This window comes from Periplaneta americana, chromosome 9 (assembly GCF_040183065.1).
Source record: "Periplaneta americana isolate PAMFEO1 chromosome 9, P.americana_PAMFEO1_priV1, whole genome shotgun sequence".
Lineage (NCBI taxonomy): Eukaryota > Metazoa > Arthropoda > Insecta > Blattodea > Blattidae > Periplaneta > Periplaneta americana.
The window spans coordinates 106,109,485-106,125,980 of record NC_091125.1 but is presented as its reverse complement, the minus strand read 5'-3'; the positions used below and the strand labels follow the sequence as shown (position 1 = coordinate 106,125,980).

At 36.3% G+C, this 16,496-nt stretch overlaps 1 protein-coding gene across 1 annotated transcript in view; it reads left to right on the top strand.

Annotated features, from left to right (window-relative positions):
• The window catches only part of Sytalpha (Synaptotagmin alpha), a 609,065-nt gene that overhangs the window by 199,268 nt on the left and 393,301 nt on the right, over positions 1-16,496 (top strand). The window contains exon 2 of the mRNA XM_069835540.1: positions 11,030-11,183. The gene's annotated coding sequence lies outside the window, so the exon portion shown is untranslated. The remainder of the gene's footprint in view (positions 1-11,029; positions 11,184-16,496) is intronic.

The window sequence follows — 16,496 nt, the reverse complement described above, 5'->3', positions numbered from 1 at the left end:
TTATTCATAATCACGATTTCATGGCCGTCTAAACTGGCCATATAATCAACAAAGCGGTTGATGCTACAGCTGTCTGCAATGAACACTACATATGTAACTTCAGAATAATAAGGAATTAAACATAAATATGAATGTTAAATTTTTAACTTTCTTGTGTTACATGTAATATTTGTTATGAAATATTGAGGCAATACTTTGATTTCTTACTGAATGAAGTTTGTACAACGAATATTGCATTTTCTTTGTTGGTGCGTAAAATGAATAACAATGCGTGAAGCGATTACTTACTTTTGACGCACTGGTGTTTTAAAGGCTCACTATAGGCACCGATAACAGTGGGTGAAATGTAACTTTATGCACTAAAGTAGAAAAAAATGTATAGAACTCGAAAATTTCAATATATACGTTCAAATCATACTGATGTACCCCAAAAAATATGCACATACATGTACTCAGATGGGAACTGCCATATCATCACTTCGAAATCCTCTTCGAAAGATTGTTTTCGGTAAGTAATGTATACAGTGGTGATTTACAAAACGTAGTTGCCAATACAAATTTTAAAACGGAAAAATAAGCCTGAAATATAGCGTAGTAAAATGTTTTTCCAAGTAATTTCTTAAGTAAATTTCCTGCTTGGTGTTAATTATGGAAGCCAGATGTTTTACACCTTACACTGCAGAGAGAAGACAAGCAATTCGTAATTCACAATTTAAGCCGCGTCTGTGGCTCAGGTGATAATCGATGGAAGCGTCAAAATAATAAATAATGATAGAATGAAAATTAGTGTCATATTAATAAACTGCATGAAAATAGAATGAACCAGATGAATAAACAATATGTGTTTATCCAATGCCTACCCATTTCACTTACACGATTCGGGTTCCGCATATTGTTGATAGATGAGGACTGTGACTCATTTTCAAGTGCACACCACTACAAAGGGGCCACGCTGTGCATGATGTGCATCTGTGGAGAGTTACTTTACGACAGACGGATATGAAACCCCGAGAAATATTTGAACGAAACTGCTTGATTCCACTTCCTTGTCTGCAACCATTTCCTCCCCTGGTCCTGTCCTCGTCCCGAACCACCTCCTCCTCACCAAACCTGACCATCAGCTTCGTTCACAAATGTGGCCCGTTGCGCGAAAAGGAATCTAAAGTCGTGAAATGAAATTTTACAGGAGAGCAAAATAACAAATTTGTGGTGTAAAAACTGCATTTCTATGTTTTGACATCTTGCGCTACCTGTAGGCTGTTTTTACATATTAAACTAGGACATAGTTTTACACAGTGCTGCTTAAATACCTAAATCTTTCTTATAGTTGCTAAGAAAACAAATGAAAACTTTAATTTTCATTTTTATCGAAAAGTACATAATGTAATATCAATATTCAATAAGTAATATATTAAAAGCTATAGCACCTAGAACCATGATTTTTTTTAAATGCTTAGTATTTCGTCCTCTTTTTGAAACCACAAAAAACAGTTGTGCACCGCCATCTCTTCTAGTCCCGAGGTAGAAATTTTACACGAAAATCTCTGACCCGGCTGGAATTGGACCCGGGCCGGATAGTCTGGAGACAGACGCGTTACCACAGAGCTAACTCGGCGGACTAAATGGACAATATAACACAATGAATTAGTCTCCGAAACAAATAAATATGCTGACGTGAATATGCCTACAGCATGCTGAATGTTTAGTAAGTAGAAAGATGTTTATAAATTGCTAACGTGGTGAAATATAAAATCAGAGCTCATCAAGTATATCTTCACTCATTTAGAATCACCGTGGACATGGTATAAAGCAACAGATGAGACCCTAGAAGAATCGAAGCCCTACTGGACCAGCATATATATGAATCGTAGTAGTAATAGAACTAGGTTGATAAGGATGAGCCAGAGAGAGCACAAAAGTAATAGATATTATAGTCTGTGCATTTCGAACTGACGGACCAAGGTCATTTCGTCTCCTCCACACTGTACCCCTTCTCCTAAGCTCTGGCTGGTCCCTTTCCCCTTTAACATGCCGCGCCACTGGTCCAGCTGACTTTTCTTGAAGAGAACGGTCCAGGAGTGGGGGTAAGCACGCATGGCAAAGCAGTCCATTGCTTGACCTTGAGCCGTCAGTTCGAAATGCACAAACTATAGTGGAAACAGGAAGGAGATAGCGTGTTTTATGGAAAAGAAGAATCTCTGTAGAATATTACACGTGATCTCGTGAATCAATAAACTTTTCACAGTTGTGCGCTGGAGTAGCAATATTAGTTGCATTGAACTAGATTATACATGTAGTCGAATCCATTTACTTAGTAGTTATTACTATAACAACATTAATTCCTTCTCCCAAGTTAAACTTAGCATTCTTTACAGACGTCCACCGCTGTGGAGTAACGGTAACTTTCGGCACTGGATCCTCGACTCATTTCGCTGGCATTATCACCTTCATCTCACCCACACGCTACATAACCATAGCAATTGACAAAGCTCGTAAAATATCAAATTAAAAAAATTCTTCACAGACTAGCAAACAAATGGCGTGACCTTTTCTCACGCAGATTACAGATATATTTGCTTTAGCGATTAGCAATGAACTACAGCAGATTGGGCCTCTGAATCACATGATTATGTATGGACAGATGTGTTCTGAATAGGATCGCATTGCTGGCGGCCAATATTCCTTTACAGCTACAGTTGGTCTTCTCACCTCTTCTTGGAGTGTCTCTTAATTTCTTCCGCCTCATGGTCTGCACTTAGATGCTTCTTGTGTTACATTTTCTTTTTATATTTATAACCGTGATGTAGCCAATTATTTTACCGTTTTCTGATATTTTCTAACAGGCTTCGCGAATTTAACTGAGTTATAATAGCGTAAGTTTTTATCTCGTAAGCTGATACCAGCTGCTTTTATTAAAAAGAAATCTCATTTCCGCTGCTTGGAAAAGTCGTTTCTCTTGGTTTCTGAGAACCAAAGTTTCACCTCCGAAAAGCATAATTATAAAGACATTGTTCTAAAAAATTATTTTATGTTGCTTTCGCGTTTTACGTTTTGTTCCTGTGTATTGCTGCACATTGATGTTTAAAATGTCAATTTCTGCTTTAAGACATCATTATCTTTGTGTAAGAGATAGTCTACAGCAATCTAGGAAGTTAAAATCTTGAAGATCTTAGTACAACGCCGTTGAATTGTTATTTACTTTATACTGGTGACTTTCTTTCGAATACTATCACTTTGTATTTGGTAGTGTAGGGCTATGTGCAACTGTTTAATTTTATTAATTATTTTTTTCTCTAATTAATACCTTTCTTTTTGCGAAATATTTTCGTAATTTGCTATTTTGACTCGATAATCTCCCTACAAGAAGTTTTGGATTTCTTCTGTATCATATGTTGTAAATTTTTTCAGCATAAATCCACATTTTTTCATATTTCTTTGTGTCTACAAATTAAATGTATTGGTGACTACAAAATTATTCTAAACTTTCTGTCTGTTTATGAAGCTGACCTCAAGTCGAGCATCATCGGCAGTCTATATCATTATAGCCTACGGATATATTTATTCCTGCGAGAATATTTCTTCGATAGTCTTTATGTACAGTATATTAATTTTCTCGTCATTATAATAACGAATACCAAAGGGTAAATGGTTTGTATTATTGTGATTTGCTTTTGCTAAATCAGTTTTTCTAATTGGAACAATTTATTACTACTTTTATAGTTTTGAGAAATAACGTTAGCGTATTGCTTAATGTATTGTTTAAAATACAACGGAAAATCCATATATGGAAGGCATTCCTATCCCAATTTAATTTTTCAACAACTTGTTACAACATACATTTCTATGTAGCACTGCAATTGCAACCTACCGCTTCATACTCCATTATTGGGCGAACAGGAGTTTTGTACTCTAATTCTTTTGACTTTCTGTTAGCTTTCTTAAAAATGCGCATAGAGAAATGTAGCGCTTTCGAGGCTTTCCTTGTAATATTAGTGACTTGTTTCTCCCAACCCAGTTTGTTACTGAAATATATACTCGTATCTAGGTATTTACAATTTTATTGTTTACTTGTGACACCGGTGTATCATTCAGTTAGTGTTTGAGAAAATTTCTTTATGCTTTCCACAAAAGGATATTGACTTTCATTTTATTTTCTGTCGTCCAGGTTTCAATAACGTTAAGATCGTTTTGCAAGGCGACGATATCTGATTTGAAATCATTTTGTATTGCTCAAGACTCACGTCGTAAAGGACACTGTAATTAGATAAATATTTAGTGAACACTTTCTTTCGCGTTTGATAATGTTTCTCACCTTATTGACATTAAGCCTATGATATATAGCATAGTCAGAAACTGAGGTGTTCAAGTGAGCATAAAAATAACCATATTTGTGATAGGAACCTTTAGTCTATACTTCGTTCCATAATGTCTGACAGGAGATGTAAACATTGCCGGCAGAGGAGGAGAAAGTATAATTGCTATTTAACCAATGGCAGAGGTCTCATTCCATGCTTGAATTGAAGTTGTGCAGTCTGAACCGGAGATAGATAATGTAGATCCGAGGAACTGGTACAAACGGGTTTTCGAAAATTTCGTAATTTAATATCTGCTGAAGTTAGATTTCTATAAAATAAATATATACGGATCAAGTTTATTTTAGAGTTAAAAGTGCCCAAAACATTAAAAAAAAATGGTAGATATCGGTATGAAATTTTGTTAGGTTTGAAGCGGAACGGCTCTTTTGCTAAGGTGGAAAATACAACAAAACATAATAATAATACTTACTTACAAACGGCTTTTAAGGAACCCGAAGGTTCATTGCCGCCCTCACGTAAGCCCGCTATCGGTCCCTATCCTGTGCAAGATTAATCCATTCCCTGCCATCATATCCCAGCTCCCTCAAATCCATTTAATAATAACAATAATATAATAATAATAATGATAATAATAATAATAATAATAATAATAATAATATATAAAAAACCACTATGATATTCTTTTCATCTTTCTAAATTTCAAAGTACTGTATGTCATACTAATGTTTAATCAGCATAAACGTTATTTATGTAATAGAAAACATTTTATTAAATTTAAAAACTCAGGATTACTGGAAAACTTTAATCAATGGAAACATTTCGAAAACAAATACATATATCACCGCGATGATTTCTATGAAAGTTCACAGTTCTAACAGGCAAGAGTTTAGTCACTCTGCATACGGTTGTCCGCCAGACAAAAATACTCCTTTGTTTAACTAGCCGTAATACGGAAGCTAGTACAGATTTAGAATAGCAACCACTTTTAAAAATAATTTTCATTCTTTCTAAAAATTCCTCTCGCTTTGATCCTCACCTAAGGGGAAAAATAAAAAAGTTTACCGCTTACCAACTTTTGAGGGTGTCAGTGTCTATTTTGGACAGGTCACTTCGAAATTAGTATTTTTCACCTCACTTTCCAAAAAATATTTTAATTTTCTTTCCTTAGGCATTTATCTTTGAATCCTAAAATTTACAGCGCGATTGATTAACTATCATAGGAGCTACGACATGATAATGTTTAACGGTGCGGCAAATAGCGTCCTCGCCTACAGCTACTGATAGCCAGCACAAGCTACGGTTGCTTTCTTTCTCTTCCTTCTGCACGACAGTGCATATTCCGATACACTCTTTACCCGATAACCATTTCAGCGAATGCTGACGACCACTGGTTTGAGTGGTTGGCGGTTGTCCAGTTTCATATAAACATAGGTTACCGATTGGTTAGAATCATCTTAGCATAATTGTAAAGAAATAACTTGGAATTTTTTTAGTGAATATCGTAACCTGTGCAAGAAAATAACTTTTTTTTTAAATTACCTAATTTCTACGCCCTCTTGGGACATAACAACAGATATTATTCAGTTAATCGGAAATTATATGGAGCTCATTCTCTCAAAATGTTCATTCATTATTAAAATAATACAGTTTATAACTGAAGTAAATGTATCTTAAGTCTTAGATTATAGAATGTCTTCTGTGTGTAGCGTAAGAAACGAAAGGCTTTGTCGTATTTGCTGCGTGGTAAAATATTTGATTTCTATCTGTCTTGTAAATTTTATTGTTGTTCAAGAAAATAAACTAACATATATGAATGAAATTTGTAGGATGATAAAAAACTGAGTTGTTAAGACAATAATATACCATAATATAATAACAGAGTATACACTATGTCATATCTTTAACATACATTATACAAATCTGGCTTTCAGGTAGTAGCTCCCTGTAAAGCCGGTTTGAATAATTTCAAGGAAAAATTGTTCCGGAGCCGGGTATCGATCCCGGGACCCTCCGCTCAGCGCGCGAACGCTCTAGCGACTGAGCTACTCCAGGAACTATACACGACACCGTCACAATTTTTCCTTTTATATCCACACAACTCAAATGAGCTGACAAGACGCCAGAACTCAACTATGAGTGCACACAATACTGTGTGACTTAATTTGTGGCTTTCTGTTAACGTACCTTCAGTAAGGAATGTATTATACAAATCTGGCTTTCATACATTTTTGCATATAATTGCTTATTCGCTTACACCTCGCCTCTTATCCTTACTGTTCGGATAAATTATTTGTGTTAGTTTATTTCTCGTTTATAAAGACTGAATACTAGAATCCTTCATGAAAGATTGATATTGAAAATGGGAATCGAAGTAAGGATATTACAAACATGGTGTATACTACAATCTTTCGTGGATTATATTAACATCTCTACAGGATATGAAATTAAATGTTTGAAGAGTTGGAAATGATTGTAGACAGACCGTCTCAGGAGTGGCAAAAGAAAACCTGCTTTAACATTAAGACTGAATTTATTAAGCCTCCAGGTTTTTTTTGTCTGCAATACCTGTTTTTAAAATGAAATCTTCTTGAGGTTCTGTGAAGAATTTCCATATTACAGTCTTACATCCCGGTTTGAATATTTTGTTCGGCACGATGTTGGCGTAGAGTTGGTCTAGTTTTTTATTTCTCATAAAGTTGACAGAAAGAAGGAAAAATTCTACTTGAGAATTTCTTTCATGAAACTTTGCTGTTGTTAATTGCGTTTCAATTCTCTTTTCTTTTCCCTTTTTCTCCGAGTAAACCACTTCGATGGAAGAACCTTTCATATTTAATTAACAACGGAAAGTTAACAGTGCTACAACGTAGATCCTCTTCGTGGTGCTTTTAGAGGGAGGAAACGTGGGCGGTATCGCTTATAAATAGGGAGGAGAGAAAAATTCTTGACAAAGAAAAATGTCTTCTGATCTCTCTTAAGATGTCTTGAAACAAAAATAGGTCTAATTACTGTTTAAGTTATTGGAAGCAATTCAAATACTTCGTTTAGTAAGATAATGGTTGACAATTCGGTGAATTAGTCACACAGATCTGTTTTTGAAGAATTCAAATATACTCTTGCATACAACTGACACTAAAACAATTTAGAGCGACCAAATTGCATTACTGATGGAGAAAGTGAACATTTCTCGCCATTTTATAAGAAATGGTCGTGATATTCTTAGTGTTGCTCCTTTACAGAACTATATTGCAGAGTTAAATGTAATTTGTGCACTATTAAACACTAACGAACAAGCACTAATATACATACACAAATTACTCTATTGAGCATATGTACACATATTGTACATGCGCACTGCATGTATAATGTACACAAGTGTGAAAGTGCACGGGTATGTACCTGTATAGGCCTACTCTATGTTCCTTATACAGGCTGAATCGTAAGTAATTCATTAGTTTCAAGGGGCTATTCTTTGAATTATTTCAAGTAAAAAAGTTTAATACAATTTTTATCGTTTTTTGCTCTCAATTCGAGAACAAAATTACTTTATAAGAAATATTTCATAGCGTATTTTGGGAAAGTTACTGAATTAATTCTCAATATACACAGTCAATTTAAGAGAATAGTGTATTATGATAATAAATGATTGAAAGAATTTTAGTTTTGTCCTTTAAAAGTGCAGAAATTTGATGAGAACAAATGTAGCTTTTCGTTCTGAAAACGAATCTTACAATGTTACGTTTGTTCTGCACATTTAAAGGACACAACTAAAATTCTTTCGATCACTTATTATCATAATATACCGGTATCGCTCTATTAAATTGACTGAGCACATTGGGAATTAAACCAATGACCATCAAAACACGCTATGAAATGTTTAATATAAAACAATTTTTATCTTCGAAAAGGAAGCAGAAACGAGCAAAATTGTATTAAACATTTTTGTCTGAAATATCTCAAAGAATAACCCCTTGAAATTGATGACATTATTTACTGTTCATTCGGTATATGCGCAGTTTTCTAGCGCACTCATATGAATACATAAACACTAAATGCACAAATTGAGCATATAATACTTAAACATATACAGGTTGTTTTAAAAAGGATAATAAAATCTTTCTTGGGGTTGTAGAGAAGGACATTTGGAACCGTTTGAGATAGGGAATGCATGTACGCTGAAGCATCCTTCCAGAGCTACGTCATTGTAAAAGTGCTAACCCTTACAAGCAGGCAAGTTGCTTGAATTTTAAAGGGAATTTTGGTGCCTGGTAACTATGTCCGTGTTTCAAAATGTTTGTAAAAACTTCCGTAGGATTGTTGAACGGGACACTTTTGAGCCATTTGGAACAGGGAATGCATGTTCATCGAAGCATGTCGGTATACTCCTGCCATGTGTATCGTTCCATGTTGTGAGATGGATTCACTATACACTGTCAACAGACTACAACTCAGACTAAGTTTTATATTAACACAGTGGAATAGTGGCAAGGGAATAGAGTGGCACTCCCGTGAAATGTGGGCCTCAAAACAAACTTAAGAATCACTCTGAACATTTGTCGTGCATAAACTGAACAGTGTTTGTTTTGTGTTATAAAACCAACATTTTCTTTTTCAAACATAGTTAAAATATCATTAAATGTAAACAATTCACCGTGTCGCGCTCTTTTATTGTCGAAGCTCCAATACTTATTGATCTGAAGAAGGAACGAGCAATGAGGTGCGTTAAATGTGCACTGTCAATACAGACTACAACTCAGTTTAAGAGACGACGCGGACGTATTTGGATTGGACATGCTACCGACGCTGATTTGGCCTTTTGCCCTTGGCCTCTCAGGTCACCAGACTTGTCTGTATGTGACTTTTTTCTTTGGGGATATGTGAAGGAATCAGTTTATGTGTCACCTCTACTCCAAGGTCTTGAAAAAGTAAGACATCGGATCATTCATTGCTGCGATTGCGCCATAAACAGAGATGTGTTAGAGAGAGTATGGCAAGAATATGAAGATAGTGTTGGTGTTGACGCGTAGCAAGAGGTTTTCACGTGAGTGTTTATAACGCGCCATTGAGAATTTTGTATCTTAAAAAATTATATACATTAAGTCATTGCATCATTAGGCCTAATACTTAGCTTAATCCCTGTGGTGGGTGAGTGATCAGACCTTCAGTCCGTCACGTAAACGGTCCGAGTTCGAGGCCTGGTCAGGACTGGGATTTTTTTAAGTCCCTAGTGATACTTGTAGTGGACAAAGTCACAGTCGGCGGTTTTCTCGGGATTCTCCAGTTTCCCCAAATTACGCATATACATCATTCCGACAACATTTTATCTATTTCGACATCATTAATAGCATTCCGTCGGCCTGGGTAGCGCAGTCGGTATAGCGCTGGCCTTCTGTGCACAAGGTAGCGGGTTCGATCCTGCCCAGGTCGATGGCATTTAAGTATGCTTAAATGCGACAGGATCATGTCAGTAGATTTACTGACATATAAACGAAATTCTGCGAGACAAAATTTTGGCACACCGGCGACGCTGATATAACCTTCGCAGTTGCGAGCATCGTTAAATAAACCATAATTAAATTTAAAAACAATAGCATTTCCCGTACGCCGGCTGGCGACGCACAAAGAGGGCTGGCCTAGGGACGAATGGGGTTGCCTGTTGGAAACCTGGATACGCAGCGAACCTTAGTGTAGTCAACCGATGTGGGTTTGGGAATGCGCCTAACTTGAGGGTAAGCGCAATAGATCTTGAAAGGTCGTAGTACTGGGTCGTAGGTTCTCCTTACGAAATTCTATTTCATTGCAATATTTAGCCTACTTAATACGTAGTAATATGTATTATCGGAATTTTAAAATAAGATGTATAAATACAGTAATTCATCTATGAAGCACTTAAAAATTACACTTACAAATACATGTATAAAAATGGGACACATACCGGTACCCACTTGAATATACAATACGATATGTTTAGGCTTACACACTTAAAACGTGTGCACATCAACACATGCATAGATGAGTGCGAAAGCGAATTGCACAACAGCTAAAACTCTTTGAGATGGAACTGTAATTCTGCAGAAATTATTTAATTTCAATCAAATTTAATTTTTATAAAGCCACCGGCGTAGCTCAGGCTCTATCGCGTTTGCATGCTGGTCCGGAGCTGCGTTCTGGCGTGAGTTCGACTCCCTCTTGGGCTGTTATCTGTTTTACTCTTTTCTCTGAAGTTTTCTCCTACTTTAAGGTAATTTCTGGTAATCCTCGACAAATTCTCAGCCTTATACTGTCAAATATCATCTCGATATCACCAATTGAAGGGTTCAGAGCCATAGTGGGCCAAGCGCCATTTATTAAAAACGGAGAAAGCAAAAGATTAAGTTAAATGAATACCATAGTTTAATGAATATTGATATCATTTAGTTTTAATGTGTATACTTTATATTACTTGCTATATATTTCCATTGAATTATGGTAATAACTTCATTTTAACCCTTGTTTTCTACGGTTTTAGTAAATGGCGCTTGGCCCACTATGGTTCTGAACCCTTCAATTCCATTGACGCTAAATAAACTAGTAGCGCCTATTTAAGTAACTAAAATGCATTGTGATAACAGGATATAAATTAGATGTCTTGAGATATTAATGTTTGTAATTAATTATTTTCGACTTTACGTTGAAAATAGCCACATGTGTCATGAAGTGTTACACGTGGTTTGCAGGTGCGTCGGATCGATCGCGCCGTGTTGATGCCGGCCCCGACTCCTGCTGTTGCGGGGTAGACGCTAGTGTCGCCGCGACGCCGCCAATCGACGCCGGCTTGTTGACTCCGACGTCACATTGCTTACATTGCTACAAACTCCTCACCCCCGCACGGTAAGTTTATTAGCATCCTCTGACGAGAAACTCAAACTGGGTAACATTCACAATGTCATGTATACTAACACGAGAAGAACACAAACTTTGCGGTGATCTCCAAGCTAAGAAATGCACTTCATTAGTGATGAATGCGCTAAGCAAGGATTCGAATTGAGGGCGTAGTGAAATTTCAGCACCGATTGACGTCATCGTTGTTTTGAATAGCTTGAGGAATTTAAAAATCTGGAAGTGCAGTATTCTCTACAAACAAAAGATTAATGAGTGTTGGCAGTTTTGTAAAGAAACACATGGGATGGACGCAGAAAACATAAATGCTCTTCAGTGCAATCTAAGATTCTAGAAAGAAGACCCTGAATATAATCATGATGTTAGGAAAGTGTGAAAACAAATATTACAGAGATCTACCGCTTTGGAGCAGTGGTTGATTGCGCAACTAGCGGTCACGGGATCGAATTTTGGTTGGGACAAATTGCCTTGTTAATGCTTTCCGGGCATTTACCTCAGTCCAGGGGAGTATGTACTTCCATATCTTACAATATAAAATTCCTAAATTTTGAATGATAAATGGATTTATTGAGCAATATTACACATACAGATATAATATATGAACAGAATTTCTCTTAAATCCCATGCACGGGTCTTTTGACCGTACGTGCCGTGTAAAACAAGTCCTACTTTGTAGGTTTCACCCCCCCCCTCACCTATAGTTAGATCTAGCCACCCTCCAAAAGAACACACAGATTAAAATAACACATTATATAATATATCCTAACCTAAACAGGCATACAAGTGTATAATTGAGTATCCCTTCGTCAGTTCGCATCACAAACTTCAACGGCTGAAGTTCTAATCTGTCTCGCCTTCAAGATATTATAAAAGATACAGATGTAGAAAGAATAGGGGATATGTAACGTACCTTTATATATAACCGACTACATAAATTTAAAATTCTACTGAGATATTGGTAAAAAAATGCATTGATACCGTATTTTGCATTAAGAGCTACTACAAATTATTTCTTTATTTTTCCTGAAGATAGGGCTAAAAGCTGACAATTAGAAGAAATAAAATCATATTATCATTTTACACATATTAAAATACAGTACGTACCGAAAAACGATAAAAATTCGGTGTACAATTCCCCTCGGAAATGCTGGGTATCTTACTTGCCGGAACCCGAGTTTATTTCGTCGTCATTGTCACCATCTTCATGCATCCTGCCTATTTCCATACTCATATCATCCTATCATACGAGGCGAAGAAAATCCGACCCACTAACCTCAGAACAGTATTCTTCATCATAATTGCCAAAAAGTACTTAAAGGCGCAATGAGTATAATTTTTCTATAAATGATTGCAACATCGCAGTAAATTCAGTAGCACTTGCCAACGCACGGAAGCACCACTTTATATGACGGTGAGAGCGAAAGAAAGATAAAAAAATACTTTGTATACAGCACGCTACTCTCATTCGTCAATATACGCTGCGTTAGAAAAAAAAAAAACTTTATAGAAAGATGTATGTGGTTTGGTCATACAGAGACAGTGTCTGATTATGGCATTCGAAATATGATCCGCAATAACCCATCATGAAGGGACGGGACTAAAGTCAGAAAGGACTATTTTAACGAGAACAATGCAACGTAAATTCTAGTGTATTTATTTTACTCCCTCTTAATACTCCGTATGTCGTATTGTGCATGGTAGTAAAAGTTGGATTATTAGAGCCAACATAAATCTAGATTAAGAATTACGCGAAGCACAGAATGAGATTTTAGAGCAAGTTTAAGCTATTAAGGGGACTGTGTAGTCTGTGCGTATGGCTGTTGTGTATGAGTGAAGAAATTTTCTTAATACTATTCAACTTTTGAATCTGTCACCTTACAATTTTTACAGAATACACACAATATTTACAGGTATAATTCGATTTTTAGATTATCTTTCTACCTTATGTAATTGATTTTATAAGAAATTTCAAACCTGAAAAATATTAATTAAATTTGAGTTAAAAACAAGGATAATTTAGGAACATTTTTGTCAGAAGCCACTGAGGGTAGGAGGCTGAAATTTTTGCATATCCCTGTCTCACATAGTAGTGAAGAAGCATGACTATGTTTACATAGTTATCAAAATTATTATGGATTTTACAGCCAGAAAGGTTTGAAAAACATGACATTTTTTAAATATACGAGTATATAGAGGGTATTACACATACTAAACTAATCCGATACAGGGATGATTCGATAAACCACACGGAGAAAATGCAAGAAAACCGGATCCCAAAACAAACACTAAATTATCTTCTCTCTGGCCGCGAGACTGAGGTCGACCTGGAGAGAGATGTTAAGAAAATGATGCCGGGATACACTTGACAGTCTGAACCTTGAAAGGAAAATAATGATGACAATGGTGACGATGATCTATATAGCCACAGCATGGTATGGACGAATTCTAACTGTATGTATTTTTTACTGTGCTCTTTGCTGCTCCACTAATTCTGCTCTAACTTTGCCTTTCAAAAACTATCGTCGCTGAAGATCTTCAAATTGGTCTACACATAGGTTTACTAAACTTTTTTTTTTATCTATGCGCTTATAACCTCTCTAGATAAGACATTGCATATAGACGGTAAAACCTTGGTTTTCTGGGAACTTTACGGATACTTAAGACGGTGACGAAAGACTGATGAAATGAGCACCGCCTTCCGCGAAATGTGCACTTCTGAAGGTAGCAATCTTTGAAGCTTCAAGTTAGAAGATGGTTATGACTTAGGATGTTTCTCGGAAAACTTTTCATCCACAAAAGGCCTGGTCTTGAGGGCATACAGAACATGTTTGTCAAAAAAAACTTGTCGGATATTTTAAGTAGGAAGTGAGGCCCTGATACAGAAATTTGAACTTGTTAATTTTAGGCAGTTCATTTCCCATTAACATTCGGGATCACCCAGCTACACTATGGTTAAGAACTTTCCTAACGATTCACCATACTTTGGTTTGTTTATTATGCAGGGTGGAAGGGGACCGATGCACCAACATTTAAGAGGTGATTCTACATGTTAAATATAACAAAAATGTATTACGCTTTTCCTTCAATGAAGCACAGTTAATCAAGAAAAAATAGTCTTTGCCCAATGTTTGCAGCGTACTATTGCGGTAACTGCTCGAGAGAAATGTTTGATCGCTATACAAACAGATAGATAAAAATATTCTGAATAGTTAGTGTCTTGAGTCTTTTTTGCAAGAATTTAAATTGAATAATTGCGAAAATCATTAAAATTAATCTTGCAACATAGCGCAGTGTTGCGTGTCTCCGACTGAGTACAACAGAGAGAGGGGAAGGTAAGAGATAGGTGGTTGCGCTTGCTAGAGTTATTGCAGTAGCCGTGATGTTGCCAAATGTTTTATAGAAACATAACGATTCCCTCTAAAACACTGAATGTTAGAAAAAAAAAGCTTACTTATATTTTTCCCAAACTCCTCATGATTTATTACCAATTTCATTTTGGTGTAGTGGTTATCTTCCACCTTGTATATAACATTCTATTTTAATATTTAGATTTCGAAAACAATTAAATTTTTTCCTAAGGCATTGATTTTACAAACTTCTGATTACAAGGCTAACCAAGAGATAGAGGTAGAGGTTCTTATCGGGTAAGAGAGGAACGCTTCAGCCCAAGTATGCTTTTTGTGCACCTGTGATAGAATAAGCTGTGTGTCGATTGTGCTCCATGGCTAATCCGGATTCACCATCCGCCACACCACGCATTCCTTCCCAGTGATTGAATCTGTGTATCATACTTTTGACGACTCAATTAGATCTGTAAGATGTGGCAACTCCTCGTCAGGAAAAATGGGATGAACCTGGAGAGCTTCGCTGTCACTTTTACATATCTATGAATCGTTTTGGAATTCCCTTTCATTTCCATCTACCAATCTTTGGGAAAACGGCGAGAAACACCTACCGCGGAGAACGTTCGATTTGGCATCATCCAATCACAAGACGAAGATTGTAATGAAAGAAGAATTGTGGAAAATTTTCGTAGATGAAATGACGTTGGAAAAACGGCAGAATCTCCTGAAAAACCTTGGGTTTGTCACCACAAATACAACTCCGTCAATACCGAGGTTTCAACTCGAATCCGTGGTTATCATAACGATGGCTCTTAGTGTAACGTACTGAATGCGTTTACATGCCATTAGATATGTAATCCGAATTCGTTGGTTAAGTTTAGTGTTATAATTGTTGTGGTGTCGCCCTGGTTGGCAAGTTGGTATAGCGCTGGCCTTCTATGCCCAAGGTTGCGGGTTCGATCCCGGGCCAGGTCGATGGCATTTAAGTGTGCTTAAATGTGACAGGCTCATGTCAGTAGATTTATTGGCATGTAAAAGAACTCCTGCGGGACAAAATTCCGGCACATCCGGCGACGCTGATATAACCTCTGCAGTTGCGAGCGTCGTTAAATAAAACATAACATTTTTGTTGTGGTCGAAAATACTTCAATCATTTTGTAAGTGAGTACCAGTTTCTTGCAATCCGCACATGGTTGTGGACGCATCACGGAAACGTCATTCTATGCCCGTGGACTGTTGAAGGGGAATCAATGCTTTCTCCATGCTGCCACTCCTCTCTCTGTCAGTTCTGCATCCCTGTACAAGATGATGATTTTCTTGTGTACATTCCTAAATATCATATCATATGTAGCCATTTATTGAATTAATATTTTTAAGCTACTTTTTAGATCCTCAGCCATTTTACAAAGTGATAACCATATCTTAAGTCTCCAAAAAGTGTGTTTTTTTTATCTGAATGAAGGAAGGGGGAGAGCAACGGTGAATTGTTCAATGGTTGAGCTGTTTGGACATTTTCCATTGCTAATTTTCAAAATTGTAGCACTAGTTTCGAAGAGTGGATCTCTCTCTGTCGAAAGAATTCCGTGATTATAACTAAACTAATTATATGTAATAATAATAATAATAATAATAATAATAATAATAATAATAATAATAACAACAACAACAAGAAGGAATAATAGTGGAAATAGTGAAATGATGAAACAATAGGAATAAATAAATGAGCGGCAGTAGTAGTTTAATTGTTTCCCCACTCATTTATTTCTATTGTTTCATCATTTCACCATTCCACTGTTGATTATTAGTGTCTATTATTCCTTTTAATGTTATTATTCCATATAATTAGTTTAGTTACAATCACAGAATTCTTCTTTTTATTCTTCTTTTCATTCTATAGAGTTCACGTTACAACAGCTTATGACATCGTGTGCTTCGTCTTTATATTTCGCACCAACTTGAT